Below are 22,201 nucleotides of genomic sequence, written 5' to 3' on the forward strand. Positions count from 1 at the left end.
TCTGACTTGTTTTCCTCTTGTCCTTTCCATGCTGAAAACAGTGCTCAAAAATGCTGCTGATTACCTGTGGAACTTGTCTTCTTCCTCTGATCCTACATGAGATGCTATCCTTACATTTGGAATTGGGAGGAAGGAAGTAAAAGGGGTGATGCCCAAGGATAAAGAGCCAGATTCAGGCAGGATCTACGGTGCCAGCCAGGGCCTTTGCCTTCCGTGCTGCAGACTGGATCACTGGGCCAGAGAGAGTGTCCCTCTGGATGCCTGGCCAAAGAAGCACCAAAGACGGGTCTCACCTCTCTGTTTTCATACTACTTGTATATTCCTCTATTTTGGCAGTTTCCTTGTATTCAAATGGGTATAATAATGCCTAACACACAATGTTATTATAAGGAATAAATAAAATGAAAATGCCTAGAATAGTACCTGACGTACAGCAGACATGAATGTTTGTTGAGCATAAAGAACACTTATCACATTGTGTTGTATTTTGTTTACCCGTCTGTCTTCCCTGCTGGATTCTGAACGTCTTACTCATTTTTATACCCCCTTTTATATCCCTTGCTGGTCAAGAGTGTAGTCTTTGCCCTCTCTCAATATGTTTCCTGGATCAAGGTTCTGGAACCATCCATCAAGAGCCATCAACTACTTGAGGATATCCTCCAACATAAAAGAAACACCAAGACAAACAAATGGGGGCATATGGGGGAAACTTGGAAGAAACAGAGAGAAAAAAATTACTATCATACTGGGTGCAAGAAGATACTGTGTTCATTTTTTAATAATTATCATTTTAAAAAAGGATGCTTTTTAAAGAGAGAAAGCATTAAGAGAAGAAGAAAAAACTCATGGAGATTACAAACCTGTTTACAGAAAAGAATTCACCAGGAGGGTTAAAATATAAAGTTGAAGAAATCTACCAGAAAGTAAAACAGAAAAACAAAAAATTAGAAAGTAGGATAGATGAAAACAATTAGATACAAGCCCAGGAGGCTCAATATCTGCTAAATAAAAGTTGGAAAAGAGAAAACAGGAACTGATTCACAACAGAATCCAAGACTGAAGTACATCAGTTACCAAATTAAAAAGGACCAATGAGTACCCTACAAAGTAAATGAAAAATGGACCCACATCAAGACACATCACTGTGAAATTTCAGAGCTTCAGAGGCAAAGAGAAGATCCCAAAAGCTTCCAGAAAGAAAGAAATAGGTCATACTCAGAGATGTCAAGGAATCAGAATGATATTAGATTTCTGAACAGCAGTACTGGAATTTAAAGGACAAAGAGATCAAACAACCTCGGAAAAGGAAAATGATTTATACCTGATCCTTCTATGCCCAACTAAAGTACAAATCAATCATGAAGAAAGAACAAAGATATTCTTCAGGCATGCATTGTCTCAAAACATTCGCCCATTCTCAAGAAGCTACTGGAAGATGTGTTCCTCTAAAACAAGGGAGGAGACAAACTAAAAAGCTCTCTGGAAAGTGTAGGCCCAACACAGAAGAGAAGTGGAGGGGATTCCCAGAATGAAGATGAAGGGTAGCTTCAGAATAATAACTGTACATCTCACCTAGGGAAAAAGCAGTCCATATCAGAGCTGGAAGACTGAGACATTTAGGACTGTTGAATCTTGGAGATATCCAAGAAGAAAAGAAACTGGGAGATCACCTGATGTGTTCGAATGCGTTGGGAAGAATGCTATAATTCTTATAAACCATAAAACTATATTCTTAATTATAAAATTAAGAATTTTATGCTTCCTAAAATTTTATAATTTATAAAGTTGGAAGATGAATTAATGACAGATACATAGAAAACCAATTAAACAACAATAACAACAATCAAGAGGCAGTTATTAATGCCAGAAAAAAACAAAAAGTTATATAGGAAAGAAAAGTGATCACAACGTGCTATATGGCTCTTCTCTGAACAATGTTTATGTAAATACTAATGTAAATATTAATCATTGATTTGATTTTAAAAAGTGTTATGTAGCTGAAAGAATGAGACATAAAATCTCATATTCCATAATAAGATGTCCACAGAAGGGAAAATAAAAAACCTGCAGCATAAACATGATATATGAAACCAAGAAGATAAAAAGCATAAGACACAGTTGAGTTTAAAGTGAGCGCTTCTCAGGTAAGGGCAGCAATTAAAGCAAAGAGCTATTTTTGTTACAAGCCTTACAGTATTATTTACTTTTTTTAAATTGGGGGGTCGGGGAGGGAAACAGTGTTGGGGAATTGGGCAGGGGGGACCAGCCAAGTTGTTGTTCTTCAATCTTAGTTGTGGAGGGCGCCAGTCGCCATCTGGCTGCCTGTTGGCAGCTCATTGGCAGCTCGTGGCCTCTAAGCTCAAGGTGCTGTGTTACAATCTTAGTTGCAGGTGGGCGTAGCCACCATCTCATGCGGGAGTCAAACCAGCAGCCTTGTTGTTAAGAGCACAAGTTCTATCCACTGAGCCATCTGGGCGGCATCTCAGCTCAAGGTGCTGAGTTCAGTCTTAGTTGCAGGAGGGCAAAGCCCACCATCGAACAGGCAGTCTTGTAAGGAGCACGTGCTCTCACCAGCTGAGCCATCCCGAACCCGTTAGCAGCTCAGCGGCAGCTCAGCTCGGGCACGGTGTCACTGGCCCATGTGGGAATCGAACTGGGGGCCCCGTTGCTCAGAGCTCGTGCTCTTAAGCTAACTCTCAACCAAATGAGCCACTTGGCTCTCCCTTATTTGCTTTTATAAACTGTGTGCATCTGTTGCTTAGATAATGATAATTTGGAAGTTAACAAAACAGGCATTGTGAGTTTTGGTCCTAGTTCCCTCCCTCCCATGCTAAAAGATCTCAGTTCATTGCATGTCAAATGAGGGGCCAGTGGTTCCAGCTCCCACTTTCCAGAGGTGGGGGGCTAATCAGAGCCCAGTCAGTGGAGTCTCTCTTCTCATCCTTCGAACTCTTGGCACTAGATGTCTATCCCTTTCCCACAATAATTATAATATTTATTCAACAACTAGAGTAAACTGGAGGAGATTTGGGAACTTCTTTATGGAGCTTGGGAAAGTTTTTATTACATTTTCTTTTATATAAGATGATGCCAAGATGCCAAGAGTAAGGGCAGTATTGGGAAGCCTCGTCTCTACCACCTGTCTGACCATTTGATAACGTCAGTGCTCTGTTTTCTGACAGTCCTTATATCCTAAACCTGATTGAATATTTTTTGGCTTTTCTCCCCAAACCAGTTTATAAACTTTCTGATGGTAAAGACTGTAACAAATGTATTTTTTGTTTGTTTGTTTGGTTGGTTGGTTGGTGGCTGGTTGGTTAGTTGGTTGGTTTTGTTTTGTTGTGTTTGCATTCCCCACTGAGTGTGGCAGTGGCTTGATAACTATCAGCTGAGCAAGCAGGGAGAGACCTGTCCCATCTTGGTGAGAGGTCCTGCAGTACACGTGTCCATAAAGGGGACACATTTATTTTAAAAGAACAAGAAGAGGAGGAGGATGATGGAGAATTTTCATCAAAGGGCCTGAGGAACTGCTTAAGTGGTTCTCTGTACCATCCCTGTTTCTATTTTTTGCTGGTTGTTTCGTTCAGTTCCTGGAGACATCACTGGGTTAGGAACCAGAAAACACCAAGACTTTAGCTGTACTCTGCCACTAACATACTGGGGGACCTTGGAAAAGTCATGTAGGATCATTTAGCCTCATTTGTCTCCCCCCATAAGAGAAAAGCATTAGACCAGCTGACTGCTAGAGGCCCTTCTAGTGCTAAAATTGTGGGAATCATGACTGTTTACAAATAAGTGGACACACTGACAGGGCTGTTGGGGGTCCCATGCTGCCCTGCGGAAACAGAATGACCTGAATGGTAAGAGCGTTGTTAAATATGGAGGGAAGGAGGAATAATAGACAGTACCAGATGGCAGAGGGCCGAGCCAGGCAACAGATGTGAAAAGGGAAGTAAAATAATGTAAGTAAACTGTAGGTCAATAATTCATGAAGAAAAGAGCATCTCCGCCCATTCTACTTCAGGTGACTTTGGTTAAAAGGTGCCATTCGCCTGCAGAGTTTGGGCAAAATTCAGTCATTCCCGAAAATAGTAATGATATTATTTCCATCAGAGTCACTGATTTCAAAGATCACTGGTAACTAGGTGGGGGGAAAGCCAGTGAGCATTTGGTGTCAGGCCTGGGAGGGGTTGGGGTGGGAGGGAGGGAAATCTGGAAAGCAGTTGTATAATTATCATTTGTGGAGAACCGGTTACAGCATCTAGTCTGCCCAGACACTTGTAAACACCTCGTCTTGGGAGAAGGCCCCCTCCGCCTACCACTACCCTCCTGAGAAATGTTCCTCCTCCCTCTCCAACCCTGGTTCCAGAGGGAAGTTGCCATGTTCTTCTGTAACTCTGCCTCCCTGTTATGGCCAGTTGGTCACAAATGGAGACCTGCTCTAATTTGACCCATCACAGTGTCCCACCCACTTGTTTTAGTTGATTGGTGTCTGTGACCCAAGGCTGGCCAGTTAGTCAGCTTATTTGGGATATTTCAACTTTGAGCTGGGAAAATAAATCCAGCTCCTCTTGCGTGTGTCAAAGTTGGGTGTGAGACAACCTCAAGCTGGGGAGAAAATTGCTCTGAGAGAATGAAGCCCCCACGCAGGACAAAACAGAAAACCTGTGGAGAAAAAAAAAAATGCACACGCACAAAACAAACAAACAAAAAACCCTAAAAGGAAGAAAAGCCAGCTGTAGTATTATTTTTAGAAAATTATTGTTGATAGCCCCCTTTCTTTGTTAATCGATTTAAACTACTATTTGAAATATACCTAATTCAAATAAGCAGGTAAAAGAATTATATAAATGGGCCTATACACTTTAACAGAATACACTACCACAAAGTAGACTTCAGAAAGGAAACATACTGTATTGTTTAGACTGAGGATTTGGTTCTGGGTCTCAAGTGCACATACTACAATATTATATATCGATAAAATTCCTGCCCAAATGTTCAAAGCAGCAGGTAAAACACCATTCTGTACTCCATTCCTTTGTCAGAGTGACTGAAACCTTTTGTTCTTTTCTCAGAGAGGCCAGGCAAGGGAAAGGGTGTCTCATGTGGCCCTCTGGAAACTCTTTCTTCAGTTCGGGCCTCATGGGTGCCTCTGTAGCCAGCAATAGGAACAACCATCCCGTGAAGTCCTGGGGAAGGCCTGCACAGTATTGGCGTCAGACATCCCTTCTATCCATACGGAGACATGGCCTCAGAAAGAATCAATGCTCGTCTCGCATCTTGCATTCACACCCGTACCCTCTCCTCCCCCAGGTTAACTGATGTCTTTCCTTTTACTTCAATGACCACATGTGTTGACAGCTCCTAAATATGCATCTGTAGCTTGGACCTTTCTCCTTCATTCTAGATTCCCGTGGATAATTGCTTCCCGGTCTCCTACCTCTGAATGTCCCAAACTTAATATAAACAACTGACCTCATTGATTATGCCTCATAAATCTCTCTTCCTCAGTCCCTGTCTCTATAAAGGAAAACCATCCACTCGGTTGCCCAAGCCAGAAACCTAAAAGTCACTCTTACTCCTCCCTTTCTCTCACCACCCACATCCATTTAATCATCAAGCCAGATCGTTGCTCAAGCTCCACATCTCTTTATTCCATCCCATCCTCCCCATTTGCAGCCTTAGTTCAGGCCCTTGTCATCTCTTGTTTAATGCATCATTCATTCATTCATTCATTCATTCATTCATTCATTCAGGGTCTAAGGACATGTTGGTGAAAAAGACAAGGATGACCCCTTCCCTCATAAAGGATATTTCAGAGGGTAAAAGACAATAACTAAACAAACAAAAGAATCACATGTTTACAATACATTGAAGAGATCAGAAGGACATAAGTGTCCTCTTGAAAAAGGTGAGATTAAAACTGAGACTTCATGGTTGAGAAGGAAGAGTCACAGGGAGAGCCAAGGAAAAGCAAATAAATGCAAAGATCCTGAGGTAGAAAAAATGTGCCATGTCTGAGAAGCTGACAAAGGGCCCTGTGGCCTTTTGAGTACTCCCCTGAGAAGGTAGTGATCCATGATGGCATGGAGAAGTAGCGATGATGAGAAGCCTGAATTTTATTTTATTCTCTTGGAAGATTTTAAGCAGGAGAGTGCGTTATTTTCCTGGGTCTACCTCTCCAATCCTTCCTCTATATGGCTTCCGTTTCGATCTTTCTATAGCTGAAGTCTGATTGAGTCTCTGTGGCTTTAAAAACTTTTTCATGGCTCCCCTTTGCCTGCAGAACAGCACCCAAACTCCTTAGCCTGGTCTACAAGGCCCTTCATGATCTTGCCCCATGTTTCTCTCCATTTTATTTCTCCCTGTGCCTCCTACCCCCTTTGCTTTGGCCATGCAAAGTGACTTCCAGATTCCCTGATGAATTCTGCTATTCCTTTGCTGTGTCTTTCCTCATAAGTTGTCCCTTCTGAGCACAGTGTTCACCACCCCATCATCAAACAAAAATCTACTCATCTTTCAAGACAAATTTCCGATGCCACCTCATGCAATCCTGCCTGATCACTGCCCCTCAGCAGAATGGACCATTCCCTGCCCGCACCCTCAGTGTGCACTGGGTAAACTTCTAATGTGAGCCCTTTAACACTTTAGGACACTTCTCAGTTTACATGCCCCTTTCCCTGTTCACACATGACATTTTCTGACTCACATTTATTCCCTACCACTTAGCATAGATTCTGGAATACTTTATTGTATAATGAGAATGAGCTTCCCCCCGTTTTGCATATAGATTACACATAATAGTTCTGCGGAAGGAGTAGGAGCCCAGATGCTTGAAACTCAGCAAGAATGTTAATGAAAATGTCAGATGAGACTTATAGCAGATCAACCTGTCTTTGCACAGTGAGTGTCCCCACCACTAGCTGCCATCAACACATAGGTCCTTATTGGTAAGGATGGAATTGGGAAAGAATTTGAGCAGCTAAAAATATGTATGGCAGGGGAGCGGGTTGTTTTGAAACCTACTGACTTGTCAGGCACATCTCAGCATCTGCAGTGTCCCCATCCGCTAACGTCTCTGAGGTCAGTGCTCACCAGTAACTGATGGTACAAGGAGACCCACTGGCTGGTTGATGCCGGACTGTGGTAGATGGAACCTGTCACTTGATAATTTCCTGCTAAGTGCTCAGCACTGTGGTGTGTAGGCTGGGAAGAATAAAGAAGTAAATAACTCATTCCCTTTATCTGAGGAAGGGAGATCATGACTATATCTATAGAAAGCACTAATTGATGTTTGTCCATTGACACGCTGATCTGCCAGACATAATTAGAAAGCAACCTAGGACTACATAATCAAGTGTTGGCTAGTTTGTTACAGAAAGTCAATGCTGTAGATTTTTTTCAGAGTCTCTTGACCTTGATGTTAAAGGTCAATATGCGGCTTCTACCAGCTTGTGTCTGTTTATCCTGGGCTGGGCCACACAAGTGAGGCTGAAGGGAAAGAGAATCAGGCAGTGACGGCCAAATGCTCCAAGTCATGTCTCTCCTGCTTACTCGAAGGGCTTGCCATGTGCTGAGAAATACATTTGGAACGTACGGCCATCCTCCCTGTTCAGCAGCTGCATTTCAGAAGGTGAGACAAAATGGATGTAGAGAAGCAAAGAGGTGTCAAGGTTTGCTGAGCCCTGGAAAATATATATGGAACCAGCGCTCTCTGTGTGTTCTGCTGTCCAGGGTCAAGAGAACTGTTGTCACTGATTACATTTTTATGAGTTCTCACTGAAAAAGTCATAATGGGACACCCAGAGCCGTGTGCTCCTCGTGAAGAAGACCAATGGCAGTAAATTTTCTTGCTCCCCAAACAGCTTGCAGCTGCAGCAGCTCATCCAGAGGCTTTGCCAAGAAGACATCATTGCCTGGGCCAGGGTCACAAAGAGGAGTACTTAGGAGAGGGCAGCTGGCTGGAGCGCCTATGCGATGTAATCATGACCAATTTTTTGAAGAAAGATTTGAAAACTTTAAATCAAACCACAAATTATGATGTCTCATCCTTTCATAAATCTTAATTGTGGTGACTTCATTTGGTCTTAAGCAGCAAGCAATATGCAACTTTTCAGTGAAATTTAAGTCAGTGTATCTCCTCACTTAACAGAACAAAATTTCAGTTGAATATTATTTTTTTTAGCTTTCCATACACTTATTTCATGGCTCACCAATCTAATTTGATACATATGACATGATGTCTTCAGAGCAGGGACCCAGGCAATTCATTGCACACAATAAACTTGTACTAAATATCTGTTGCTTGACTGACATATTGAGTTTTAGCTTTTTGGATCACAGCAAGACATTTCATACTGATGATATATCACCTATGCAATTGCTGACATTTATGTGACATAGCTCCAATTGCATACAAAAAGTCCTTTACAGCTATTTTTAGCTAGTTGTAATTCTCTTGTGACAAGAGAGTTTCTTATATTATTTGCTTGATCATAATCTCCTTTAATCATATTTCTGCAGAGGCTGAACTTGTGTCCTCAAAGGCTAAGAAGGAATTTAATCCTGTTGCTCTTCTCTGTGGATAAGAATTGGCACAATTTGTCAAATCTATTGTGTGCCCAACACAATGCCCTGTCTCCCACACAGGTTCCAGGTGAGGTGTGGGGAAGGGCAGGCAGTCTGTGTTCCAAAGCTTTCCTCTGAACATCAGCTGTAAACACAAACTCACTCTGGTACTAAGAGCCTAAACCTTGGTTTAAAAAGTAAAAAAGATGTTAATACTGTTTGATGTTAATAATGTGTGTAATCATGTCCCAGTTAGCTGATTTGTTTTTTTGATGAGCTGCTTACATGGGCCACATCATCCTGAGAAACTCAGGTCTTTGCCTTCTAACATTAGCTTAGTAGTAGCCTTTAGGTAAGTCACTCAAGGTTTCACTTAAATAGGACTTAAGGACTCAATAATTGAAGACAGAATTAGACATACCAGGTCCGAAAATTATGTACCCCAAATTCAGCTTTTGTTATTTGGCATCTCCCCACCCCCATCTTCCATATTTAAAATGTTTGAGAGTGCATGTGCGCCAGATGACTCATCCAAGCTGCTCTGGAAGTTGTCTGTGCTGGTGACAGTAAAGCTGATCTACCCTCTGTCTGGTGAAAATGCAGAATATCCGTCTATGGCACTGTTACCCGTGTGCCATGGCCTTCTTTATTTAGGTACAATGCTCTTAGGCAACTTGCTCCCATGCGGAGCTTTTCATCTCCTGATCACATTTCCTCATTTCCATCTGCCTGTGCTAACCAAAGTGGACATGCCCTTAAAGAGGGTGAGGACTCACAGATTTCCAGGGTCCTCGGAACCCACAGAACGGGCCCCTCCAACAAGGGGTCTCCTTGCTCTACAGCCTGCATATGCAAGGAGACTAGAGAACGATTTCCCAGCCTTATCAGTGCAGGAGCCCTGCTGGTCTCTCTTCCCACTTCTCTGAGATTCTCCACTGGGAAGGTGCCAAAAATTCTTTTTCTTTGAACTTTCAGTAATTCTCATGCTGATTATATGAACAGAAATTCTGAAACTTCTGGTGGCACCAGCTCCTGGATTTCTTTTTACAACATTTGGGGGGCAGATCCCTGTGCTGAAGCTCAGGCTAATTGCCCTAAAAATGACAGTGCTTTAGTGGGAATTGCCCTTTCCCCTCCCTCCTCCACTCTCTATAGACTTTCACATTCTGGAGGAAAGCCAGTTTTTTTGTGTTGCTTTTTTTTGTTAACTATAGATCTTCAAGCTAGCCTTAGCAGGCTTTCAGCTCCCTCTCCCTCCTCTTTCCTCTTTCTTTCCCCTCCTGGCTCCTGTTCCATGACTAAAGCTCTCCAGGAGTATTTATGGACCAGGGTATCTATTGTGACCTTGTGATTGCACTAATCCCTTGGCTTGAGGCTGCTCTGCTCTGACAGTCACAAGGGTGAGAGGGGGTGGGACTAGGGAGGAGGACAGTGCATCATCCAGGAGTGGTGTGTTTATTTATAGAACAGGCCTTTTCCTTTCCTTCCTAGAGTTGCCTGTGAATGCAGCCATTGCCATATCCTCAAAAACTCCCTTTAGGAGATAGATGATGGAGGCCCAGGGCTCCAGAGGTAAAGGCTAGTGAAAGGCTAGTGTTCTTGGAGTCAGGGTACCAAAGGACTGTTTCCCCCACCTCTATGAGATAAATGCAGGGAGGCCCAAGTTCCTAAGGATGCGCATTATAACCCTCAGAGTCCCAGAGGTGCAGCCCAATGCTCCTGCGTGGGGACACCTGACTCAACAGCCTCACGGGGTGTGAATCAAATTTCTGGGAAACTCTGACCTCATTCTGGCTCTTATTTGGGGTCTGGTAGGCCTGAGAATCTTTGGGTGTGGGGGGCACGGTCTTTGAAAAGCAGGTTGGGAAATTGCTGTTAGAGTAAGAGAGAAAAAAGATAAAAGGGGGCCTGACTTTGTCTGTTTTATAGAATAGGATTACCATTATCTCTGTTAAGAAACAAACAAAAAAACCCAGGACTTTGGGAGTGAGAATGAAGGCCATCTGAGTAAAGCCAGAGGAGAGCTCTTAAACTGACAACGCTACTTAGCCTCCTCGCAACTTAGTGCATTATTATATGCCACATTGGGTGACTATGATTGCTTCTTGTGTTCCAGTTTTGAGTCAACTAGACAGTAAATTATTTGATGGGAACCTTAGGGCACAGAGCTGGGTGCAAAATTAGTGCTCAGTAAGCCCTGTGAAGTCTCATATGTGTATTCTTATGTGAGGAATTATTATTAGCATTAAGAAAAGTTTTTGAAGATGATGCTGATGGCAGAATCCTACTAAGCAGGAACCCTGTGTTGTTGTTTTTTTTCTCTCTTCCCTCTGCCCAGAAAGTACAGTGTACATAGTAGGCTTTCAAAATCATTTGTTAGATTTTTATTAAATAAATGATGATTACTATAGTTCTGTGACTGTCACATGGTACTTTTAACCTGCTTAGTGGTGACTTCGGGCTTGAAACTTTACTCTCCCAGAGAGAGAGAGAGAGAGAGAGAGAGAGAGAGAGAGAAAGACAAGACATGCCTGTGCCTGTTCAGTTCTCCCATAGAGTCCCCTGAACTGTGTGATACTATAGGGCAGTGGTTTTCCAACTTGACCCTTGCAAGCAAGGCCAGCCTCACTTGCTCTCTGGTCCTGCGTCTTGTGGAAGCACCCCTCCCCTGGACACTGTCCTCATTACCAAAGTTGTTGTCCCTAGCGCTTTACTCTCTGACCTGCCCGACCAGGTTATGGAGGGATCAGGAGGGACCAGGACTGGCCTTTTGAATCCCTAATGCTTAGCCTATCCACTGGATTGCAGAAGAAGCTTGGTGAAGATTTGTTGAATGAATAGAAGTTGCTGAAGACTCCGAGGTAGCAGACCACAAATGGTCAGTAATTACTTTGGAGACATTTTGATACAAAACAACAGAGGAAAAAACACACAGAAGGTAGGGGAGATTTGCAGGTAAAGATAAGGGAAGTGAATGGGAAGAGAGGTGGATAGGATTATTAGTATTCCCTTTAAGTCACCTGCAGTAAAATTAATTCCTCTAGCCTTTGCTTACCTGAAGCACAGTGACAAAGGTGTGTTCAGAAACAAACAAATGAAGCTTTAGAGGGAGAACTTCAGACTCTGGCCCACGGTGGGGGCAGGAAGCCCGAGGTTTTGCAGAAGGGGAAGTGGAAGCCTCCTGAAATTACAGCACCGGTAAGAGTGGCCTCCCTGCCAGGCCCTTAGCTCACGCGACCCCAAGCTCTCCAAGGGTCCTTTCTTCCGGCCTTGGTGGCAGCATCTTTCTCATTCCCTTTTGATTTGATGGCCTTAGATGGTGATGAGATGCTTAGAGATCTGGATTCTGTGCGGCGCCTGGGGACACGAGGATTCTTGTTCTGCACTTAGTATTAATATATAAATCAACTTCATCTTTGAAGCTATTTTTATACTTGCAAGGTTGACTTACATTCTGTAGGATCAAGTTAATAATAAAGAACAAGACTGGGAATCCGGAAACCTGGTTTCTCTCTCTCCTCCAGTGACCAACTAGCTGCTTGCAGCTGGGCAGTTGCATTTTCAATTTCCTTCCCCGCTGAAGCAGTACTTACTAAGATTGCCCACTTGGGTTTATTTATGACCCTTTCAAACCGACCACATAGCTGTTTTCCATTCCTAAGATTGCGCCTTAGAAAACTTGGACCTGCTTTCTAAGTTCTCTCAGTGATACGACTCCGTGAACTCTAATGGCCAGGAAAGTATGATAAACAAAAGCAATCCCAGAGGGAGTGTCTCAAGTTCCAAATGTTTGATCTCAAAATTTGGCTGAATTTATCAGCTGAAACCACCATTGACAGAATATTTCTGGCTGACCTCTCTGCCCTCTGCACCCACCACCCCCATTCTGAACACTGAGCTTTTCAGCCCTCCTATTAGCATTTGCACAGATACCTCCCCTGGGAAAACAGCCTATGTTCTTCCTGGAACCAATTTAAACCCAAAGGAGACTTTAAAAAATATATTTAATAGTTGGAGAGGATCCCTCTGCTTTTAACTTCTGAACTCATTCCCTCTGGGAATCAAGTGACATTTAGATTCCGGTGTGCAAGTTGTGTTTTCTTTAGATTAGCTTTTGTGTAAACATTCCTCTGCAAATTATTTTCACATTTTAAGAAAACTTGTTTCAAGTGTCCAGTCAGACCGATTCCTATTCTGTTCCCTTCACTACCCCCAGCTCGACTCTCACAAACCAACTTCCCCATTTCTCAACAAGTCAAATTCAAACTGATTCTACTGCTGGTTAAAATATTTCCCCAACTTTCTGGAATTTCCATTTTTCAAGGTTATCTCCCCTGGTCTGCAGCCAAAGGTTGGCCCACTAAGATGAATGAAACTAGCCAGGGTCACGAAGGGTGAGCCAGCATTGTTCCACCCAGGTGGGGTCAGCAGGAGGCCAGAGCTGCCCTGAGGATGGGACTCAGGACCAACAAGACAGGCCCAGTGTGAGGCGGAGGACTAGCACCAAAGCCAGGCAAACAGGGTGGCATCTTTCTGCTAAGAGACTTACAGGAGCCTGGCAGTCACAAACAGAAAAGCAGACAAATTATGTCATCTTCTTCAGCCAGGAACTTGATAGCTCTTTGTAATTGGCCCCCAAGAGTAACCTCTCCTCATGCCTTTTCTTCTAACCTTGCCATTGAAAACTTTGTCTAATTTGGTGTGATTTTTCCTTATACAAATTCTTTATCTCTCAGGTTTAAAACATGTCCATTTATTAAGGTTACCATGAATAGCCACATGGGCTGGTCACAACTCTAGGCCAGGGGTCGGCAAACTGCAGCTCGCGAGCCACATGTGGCTCTTTGGGTGCGTTCCATCTCAAAAGTTTGTCGACCCCTGCTCTAGAGGTCGCCATTCCCACAGAGTACAATATAATTATCAAAATAACAAGCCACTTCTCTTTAAAACTTAGAGACAGCTTTTATTTTTCTTCTGTAGGTTAAGGAAGGTAAAATGGTTGAGAAGTGGGAAGAATGCCTAAGTCCTACCACTGTCACAAAATTACTATGTGGCCTTGGATTACTTTGCTATCCATCTCTCTCATCTGTAAAATAAGGGAGTGGGGCTATATAATCTTTAAGGGGCTTGCCCTCTGGCAACAATACTTTCTGATCAGCAGAAAATGACATTTCTTTGGTCAATAAGTTACATCATGGGAACTTTTTGATTAGTCATTGCTACTCTGACATTTTGAGCTGCTCAGCCTGGTTCAGACTTTAACTCTCCCTGCTACACCGCGGATTTTGAAGTCCAGTGAAAGTGGACTTACTGTACCGATTCTCTTCCTTGATTTTTCTGAGCTTGGATCTTTTCTGCATCATTAAAAACAAAGGCACTAATTTGAGGAATTAAGGTGGTCACTTGAGTTCATATAGCAGCTGTGGCCCTTCAGGGTCTCACTTTTGCAAAGAAACACACACACAAAAAGAGGCAAGAAGGTTGACCAAATAATTTCAGACGCTTAGGAAACAAAGCATTCCGTTCTAAGTTTTTAGCTGTGGGGACTGAGTCACGGCTTCTCCTGGGCTTTGTTCCCTATCAAATCACAGCTTGGCCAACATTTTCTGGCAAAGATCATAACCAGTGCTGTGGAGGACAGCAGAGCAACCCTTACTTGACCAATCCCAGGCTAGTTCTGCAAAACCCTGTCTCAGGAAGGAGGTTGTGGGGAGAAGTCTCTTTTAGTTGAAGGCTGCATTCAACAAGCCTTTGTCAAGGAGCTCTAGTTGTGAGGACACAAGTGTGGAAAAAGGACCCTAAACCTTGAAATTGATTTGTAATCTAACACATGTGCCAAATTAGAAAATGTAAGCAGTGTTTCTCAATCACTCAGGGGTATATTGCAAGTAATTTATTACTAGTGATGCTTAGGGCACTATAGTTTCAAAGTGATTGTTTTGAAAATATACATTACAGTGGATTCAAGGTCATCTTTCAATATTGAGATTTTTTTTTTAAGTCCTCTGCAGGAATCCCTCTGAAGGAGGGAATTGTTTTTATTTAGGAAAATGCCTTGAAGACACATTTAGGTATTAAAGATGGGACAGAGCCTAAAACAACAGATCCAATGGAGGAATTATTGAATTGCTCTGCATAATAAAAAGGATGGAATGTATTTTTTGTTGGAAATAGGTAAGCAAAAGGTGGAATGATAGTGTGGTCTCAGCAATGTGACTGAAATGAAACTCCAGAGTTAGGTCACCCAGGTTCACATCTAAAAAAACCTACCATGCTACATCTTGAAATAAAGTAATTTAGATATAAAAGAAATGGTGCTTGGCTTCCACCCTCTGTTCAGCTCCCATTTTCAACCAGGGTTAGGCTAAGTTTCTTTAAAAAAAAAAAAAACGTGGTAAACTATACATGACATAAAATCCACTATTTTAACCATTTTCAAGTGTATAGTTCAGTAGCATTAAGTACATTCACGCTGTTGTGCTGAGCCGAGGTTATTATTTTCTCTGGGGGGAGAAGAGAATGTGGAGGGAAAGGTAACACAACCTCAGAAGACAGAACACTGACATCCCCAGTGTCCTTGCAGCCCATCTCCCTGGCACCATCTAATTAGGAGATTCCTGAACTGATGCTACCATCCTAGAAGTCCAGCTAACCAGAGGACAAGAGAACCAAACCATACAATGGAGTCAGCACTGCTGGACCTCTGGAATGCCGGGCCAACAAGATGCACAAGCTTACCCGAGTCACTTCAATAGCCTCAAAATAGGCAATCCTGCATTTTGGGGGACTGAAAATTTTGGACTCCATATATTTCTTATGGATGGGTCTACTGTGTGTCTAAATATTTAGGTAGTACCTAGCACATAAGCACTCAGTAAGTACTGGATATTACCAGGCATGTCTAATATTCAAATTTGAGTTGTAGCATTCCTGTGATGTTAACTTATTGTGCAGTAGTTTTACATCCACAGGCTTTCTTTATTATTATTATTATTATTATTATTATTATTATTATTATTAATTATTATTACTTTGGGTAACATTAAAAAGAAGATGCTAAGGTATATATTTGAGTCAATGCCACTATAGAGATATAGAAAGAGCCATTAAACTGGTCAAGATGGTAAGCTGTGCTCACTTCTTCTCAGGACCACATCAATTACAACTAAACCACAGAACAACCATTATTGAGAATCACCTGAAGTCTAACTACACCAAAGCTCCCCAACTACAGACATACAGAAAAAACCACCTCGAGAATAGTAGGAGAGGCAGAGACACGGAACAGGCTGGTCCCACACCTGTGTGTGACCATTAAACATCAGGAGGGATTTCTTGGCTGTGGAGGTCCCTCCCATGAAGAACAAGGGGTCCCAGCTCCTCCCAAGCCCAGGGTTTCAGTACCAGAGACAGAAGTCCCCATAACTTCTGGCTGTGAAAACCAGCAGAGATTGTGGCTGAGTGAGTTGGAGGGCAGCTGCATTCCCAGGTGCTCTTTTTAAAGGGCCCGCACATGGACTTACTCACTGATGGATTCACTTGCTCCTGCTCTGAGTTCCAGCACTGGGGCAGCAGCTCGAAAGGCACCAGGAACTTATGGAGGAGGAACTGAATTGTCTAGCTTCAGAGTGAAGGCTGGAGGGGCAGCTTTCTTCCCGATGGAGGAGCTAGTAGAAGCCACTGTTTATTTGTTGAGCCCGCCCCCTTCCAGCATGGAGACGCATGCACATGCACACAGACACATGCAGACGCACACAGATGCCCTCTCTGAATCTCCATCAAACTGGCCCCGCCCCAGAGATTCCCTGAGACCACGCCCCAGCCAACTTTCGGGCACACCCAAGCCACTTCCAATGGCTTTTCCATATAAATGGCCTGCCTTAACTCATGCTGCGAACTTTCCTAACCTCTCTCAAAGGTTAACAAAACCCAAACAAGCAGCATCTGGCTTCGGCATGTCCCATACCTCTAGCTGAGCAGCCCTAAGCCCGGCACTAGTGACAGCTGGCCTTGGTTTGTGGCTTGGCCTTTCAAGGCATCTCTAAGCACAGCACAGGCAGCAGCTATCTCTGGATTACTTTGTGGCTCATGCCAGCTGGTCCTGAGCAAGGCATAGACTGCAGCTGAACTTGGCCTGCAGAAGGTCCCCTCCCAGGAGGCCCTGGGGCTAGCAGGCCCAGAGGTGAGCTTCAGACTGGGCCAGAGTATCATCCAGCCACTTCCAAGGATGACACACCCAAAGGGCAGACTATGCAGACAGCAGAGACCTGATAGAGTGGACTCTGCTCTGTAGGTTCAGCCCCTGCACAACAGCTCCTACACTGTAGTCACAGCCAGTTCTCACAACCAATCAGCTTGAGGGTCAATCCCTCTCCTTGACTTGAAAACAGCAATCAAGTCTCAACTACAACAGGAGGGCACACACAACCCACACAAGGGACACACCTGGAGCACTCGACTCTGGTGACCAGGGAGACTATACCACTGGGTCCCACAGGACACCTACTACATAAGGCCACTCTATCAAGACTGGGAAGCATAGCAGCCCTACATAGAAACAAACACAGGGAGGCAGCCAAAATGGGGAGACAAAGAAACATGTACCAAATGAAAGAAAAGAACAAAGCTCCAGAAAAAGAACTAACAAAATGGAGATAAGCAAACTACCAGATGCAGAGTTCCCAACACTGGTTATAAGGATGCTCGATGATCTCAGGGAGAACTTCAACAAAGAGAAAGGAAACATAAAAATGGAGAGAGGAAACATAAAAAAGAACCAGTCAGAAATAAAGACTACAATAACGGAAATGAAGAATACAGTAATGAAATCAACAGTAGATTAGATGAAGCAGAGGATCGAATCAACAATTTAGAAGATAAGTTATCAGAAAACACCCAATCAGAACAGCAAAAAGAAAAATGAATCCAAGAAAATGAGGAGTTTTTAAGGGGTCTCTGGTACAACATCAAGTGTACCAACATTCTCATCATAGGGGTACTAGAAAGAGAAGAGAGAGAGCAAGGAATTGAAAACCTATCTGAAGATAATGACTGAAAACTTCCCCAACATAGCAAAGGAAATAGATATACAAGCTCAGGAAGCACAGAGAGTTCCAAACAAGATGAACCCAAAGAGGCCCACATCAAGACACATGATAATTAAAACGCCAAAGGTTAAAGACAAAGAGAGAATCTTAAAAGCAGCAAGAGAAAAGCAAGTAGTAACCTACAAAGGAGCTCCCATAAGTCTTATCAGCTGATTTCTCAACAGAAGCTTTCCAGGCTAGAAGGGATTGGCAGGAAATCTTCAAAATGAGTGCCGACAACCAAGATTACTCTACCCTGCAAAGCTAACATTTAGAATTGAAGGACAGATAAAGAGCTTTTTAAAGATAAGAAAAAGCTAAAAGAGATCCTCACCACCAAACCAGTATTACAAGGAATGTTAAAGGAACTTCTTTAAGACACACATCGAAAAAATATAAAAAATATGAATAATAAAATGGCAATAATTACATATCTATGAAAAATTACTTTAAATGTAAATGGATTAAATGCTCCAATCAAAAGACAGGGTAGCTGAATGGATAAGAAAAAGAAAACAAGACTCTTACATATGCTGCCTACAAGGGACTCACTTCAGATCAAAAGACACATACAGAGTGAAAATAAAGAGATGGAAAAAAGACATTTCATGACAATGGAAATGAAAATAAAGTTGTGGTAGCAATACTTCTACCAGACAAAATAGACTTTAAAACAAAGGCTACAACAAAAGACAAAGAAGGATCCTATAATCTCATTTTTGGGTATTTATCTGAAGAAACCCAAAACACTACTTTGAGAGGACATGTGCATCCATATCTTCTTTGCAGCATTGTTTACAGTGCCCAAGATGTGGAGGCAGCCCGGGTGTCCATTGATGTAGTGGATAAAGAGGAGGTGGTACATATTTACAATGGAATATTGCTCGGCCATGGAAGGAAATGAGTTCTTGCCATCTGTGGTGGCATAAATGAACCTGTCCTGAGTAAAGTATGTCAGAGAAAGAATAACAGATGCAATGTGGTCTCACTTATATGTGGAGTCTAAAGAACAAAACAGACAAACAAACAAATAAAACAGAAACAAATCCATAGATACAGAGAACATTTTGATGGTTGCCATATGGGAGGGGGTTTGGGAATGGGTGAGAAAGGGGAAGGGATTAAAAAGTATAAATTGGTTGTTACACAGTAGTTATGGGGATGTAGGGTATAACATAAGGAATATAGTCAATAATGTTGTAATAATTATGTATGGTGTCAGATGGTACTAAATTTATTGGGGTAATAGATGGGAGGGGAGTTGGGGGACAGGGTGAAAAAGGTGAAGGCATTAAGAAGTACAAATTGATAGTTACAAAATAATTACAGGGATGTAAAGTAAAGCATGGGGAACATAGTCAATGATATGGTAATAACTGTGTATAGTGCAGGGGGGTACTAGACTAGTCAAGGGGATCACTTCTTAAATTATATAAATGTCTAATCACTATGCTGTACAGCTGAAATTAATAAAAATAGTATTGAATGTCAACTGTAACTGAAAATTTTTTAAAGGGGGGAAAAAGGTGAATAAGAGGTTCACATTGCCAGGTATAAAGCAAATAAGTCATGGGGATATAATGTATAGCATGGGAAATATAGTCAATAATATTGTGATAGCGTGGTACAGTGTCAGATGGTTGCTGGACTTATGATGATCACTTCCTTAGGTATATAAATGTTGAATAACTATGGTGGACACCTGAAACTAATATAATATTGTATGTTAGCTATATTTTAATAAAAACCTTTATAAAGAAGGAAAAGAAATAGCCATTAGATTAGAATTGAAGAACAAAAATTCACTGGAGGAAGGAAGCTAGATCTGAAGCTCACTGTATGAAGGGGAAGCTCTGTAGAATTCTTGATGATCTGGGGGAGGGCATTGGACTTTCCAAAAGCCATGGTATGGAGATGCAAGTCAATCTTAACTGTGTCATCAAGTGTCGAGGAGGCTCCTGGGTGTTAGTTAAGCCATGCGTGTTTGATGCTTTTTTTTTTTTTCAGCTGAGCCATCCTGCCACCTGTTGGCAGCACAGCAGCTGCTCAGCTCGGGTCAGGACTCGAACCGCTGTTGCTCAGAGCTCAAACTCTTGAGCGAGCTCTTAACCAACTGAGCCACTCGGCCGGCTGTTTGATGCTTTTTTTAATGGAAGAGAAGAGAGTGCCCTATGAGAAGTGTACTTATCCTACGTATTTTGCCCAAGGGCATATGTGGTGCAGATGAGCATCATTCATGACATGCATAGAGTACAGACACTTTGAGCCAGCCTCTCTGAATTCTAACTCTGACTCTGTCACATGCTAGCTTGAGTCCTTGGGCATGTTAGCTTGATTGCTCATCTATAAAATGGGGATAATAATACAAGATATCCATAATGTCTGGAAGCATAAGTAAGTATATGTAATGTCATCAAGAACATCTTCGATTTATAAAAAAATATGTTTTATGGACACACAGTAGTACAGAAAAAAAAAAGTGAAAGACTGAAATAGGCAAAAAAACCTTAGTGAGTACTCACATTAGCTCACCCATCTCTGTTGTCTGCACATTTAATCTTTGAGTTCCTTTTCAACTCTGTAAATTGCAGACAACTGATACTAATGAAAATTATTCTTACTAATGAGTTTAATAGAAGGTTTGATGTGTTCATTTTACATATCTGCATGACAGTCATGGTTATACCCTCTTCTTAAAATTCTTTTAACACTTCATAGGGCTGTTGTGAAGAGGAAGTGGGTTAATGCATATTCAATCCTTAGAGCAGTGCTTGGCATATAGAAAGCACTAAGTATTTGTGATTATTGTTATTATCTATATTATAGCACTCAATATACTGTGCTATATTGTTAAGTTCTCTCTCCTTCACTGACTCCCTCTCTCTCTACAGTGTAAGGTCCATTAAGATAGGAACTTGGTAATGCCATCACAGAGAACAGTAGAGCCAAGCACCAAGAAAGAACATTGGAGAAAGTTAATAAATTGGTTGAATAATATAACAGAAGTTGGCTATTTATTTATTTATTTATTTATTTATTTATTTATTTATTTATTTATTTATAGAGGACCAGATACTTAATACTACAACTTGGGGGTCAAAAGATCTCTGTCGCAACTATTCAACTCTGCTGTTGTGGTGTGAAAGCACCATCAACATTACGTAAAGGAAGAAGCGTGGCTATGTTACAATGAAACTATCTATGGACACTGAAATTTGAATTTAATATAATTTTCACATGACATGAAATATGCTTCTTTTTTCTTTTTCTTTTTTCCAACCATTTGAAAATGTGAAAACAATTTTTAGCTTGAGGGCCATAAAAAATAGGCAGTAGGCCAGTTGGCACCAGCCGTGGTTTGCTGACCCCTGAATTAGATAATGGGTACATCAAGGACAAGAATTATGCCTTATTCATATAACCTTTAATCTAGTCCTTCTCATGTAATAGATGTTCAAATAATGTTTGTAGAATTAAGTAGCAAATGGATAAAGGCAAAAAGGAGAGATTTAAGGAGAGTAACTTGCTAACTTGTTTCAGAAAGACTCAATTTGTAGTGATGACAGAATGATGGCCGGCTTGGCCATGCCTGTCATGTGGGTGGGGTGGCAGTGACTGGTCCCAACTGCATCAACCACGTCTTTTGTCATAATCACTCTTAACTGAAATCTTAAGTGACACTGATGGTTTTATACTCTGCCTATGAACTGTCTTGAACCCTTTTTAGAACAAAATGGAATTATAAATAAGTCTAAATAACATCTGCTAATCAAAAAAATATGATCATGGGTGGGGGTTGGGGGATGGGTGAAAGAGGTGAAGGGATTAGAAAGTACAAATTGGTAGTCACAAAATAGTCACAGGGATGTGAAATACAGTATAGGAAACATAGTCAATAATACTGTAAGAACTATGTGTAGTACCAGGTGGGTACTGGACTTATGGGGCGATCACTTCATAGATTATACACATGCCTAACCACTGTGCTGTACACCTGAATTAATATAAAATAATATTGAATGTCGACTATAATTTATATATATGTATATAGTTATGGGATGTAAAGTATAGCATAGGGACTATAGTCAATGTAGTTATTACAAAGGTATTGTAATAACTATGTACAATGTCAGAGGGGTAGTAGACTTGGTGGGGTTATCACTTTGTGAGGGGTATAAATGTCTAATCATTATGTTGTTTTGTACATCTGAAATTTATAAAAAAAAATATGACCAGAATCGTATTACAAGATACCTTCTGCAGAGAAGTTAGAAAAATGGTCAGACTTTATTATATTGGCATTGGTCAATTTCATAGACCAAAATTAGAAATTTTCCAGGATTAGGAAAATGGCAGATCGGTGTCCAAAAGCACAGATAGGCCCAGAATTTGATCCACCTACAGAGCTGAAATGGAGCCAGCTGGAATCTACAGATGCTGCCTGCTTTGCCTCCTGGTGTTCACGCCTCCCTCCCCCTCACTCACATAGTCTCCCATCCAGAACAAAAGCATTTGCCTCCAGCGAAGTGAAGCCTCTCCCTCCTCCC

This window comes from Hipposideros armiger, unplaced genomic scaffold (genome assembly GCF_001890085.2).
Source record: "Hipposideros armiger isolate ML-2016 unplaced genomic scaffold, ASM189008v1 scaffold_690, whole genome shotgun sequence".
In the NCBI taxonomy this organism is placed as follows: Eukaryota; Metazoa; Chordata; class Mammalia; order Chiroptera; family Hipposideridae; genus Hipposideros; species Hipposideros armiger.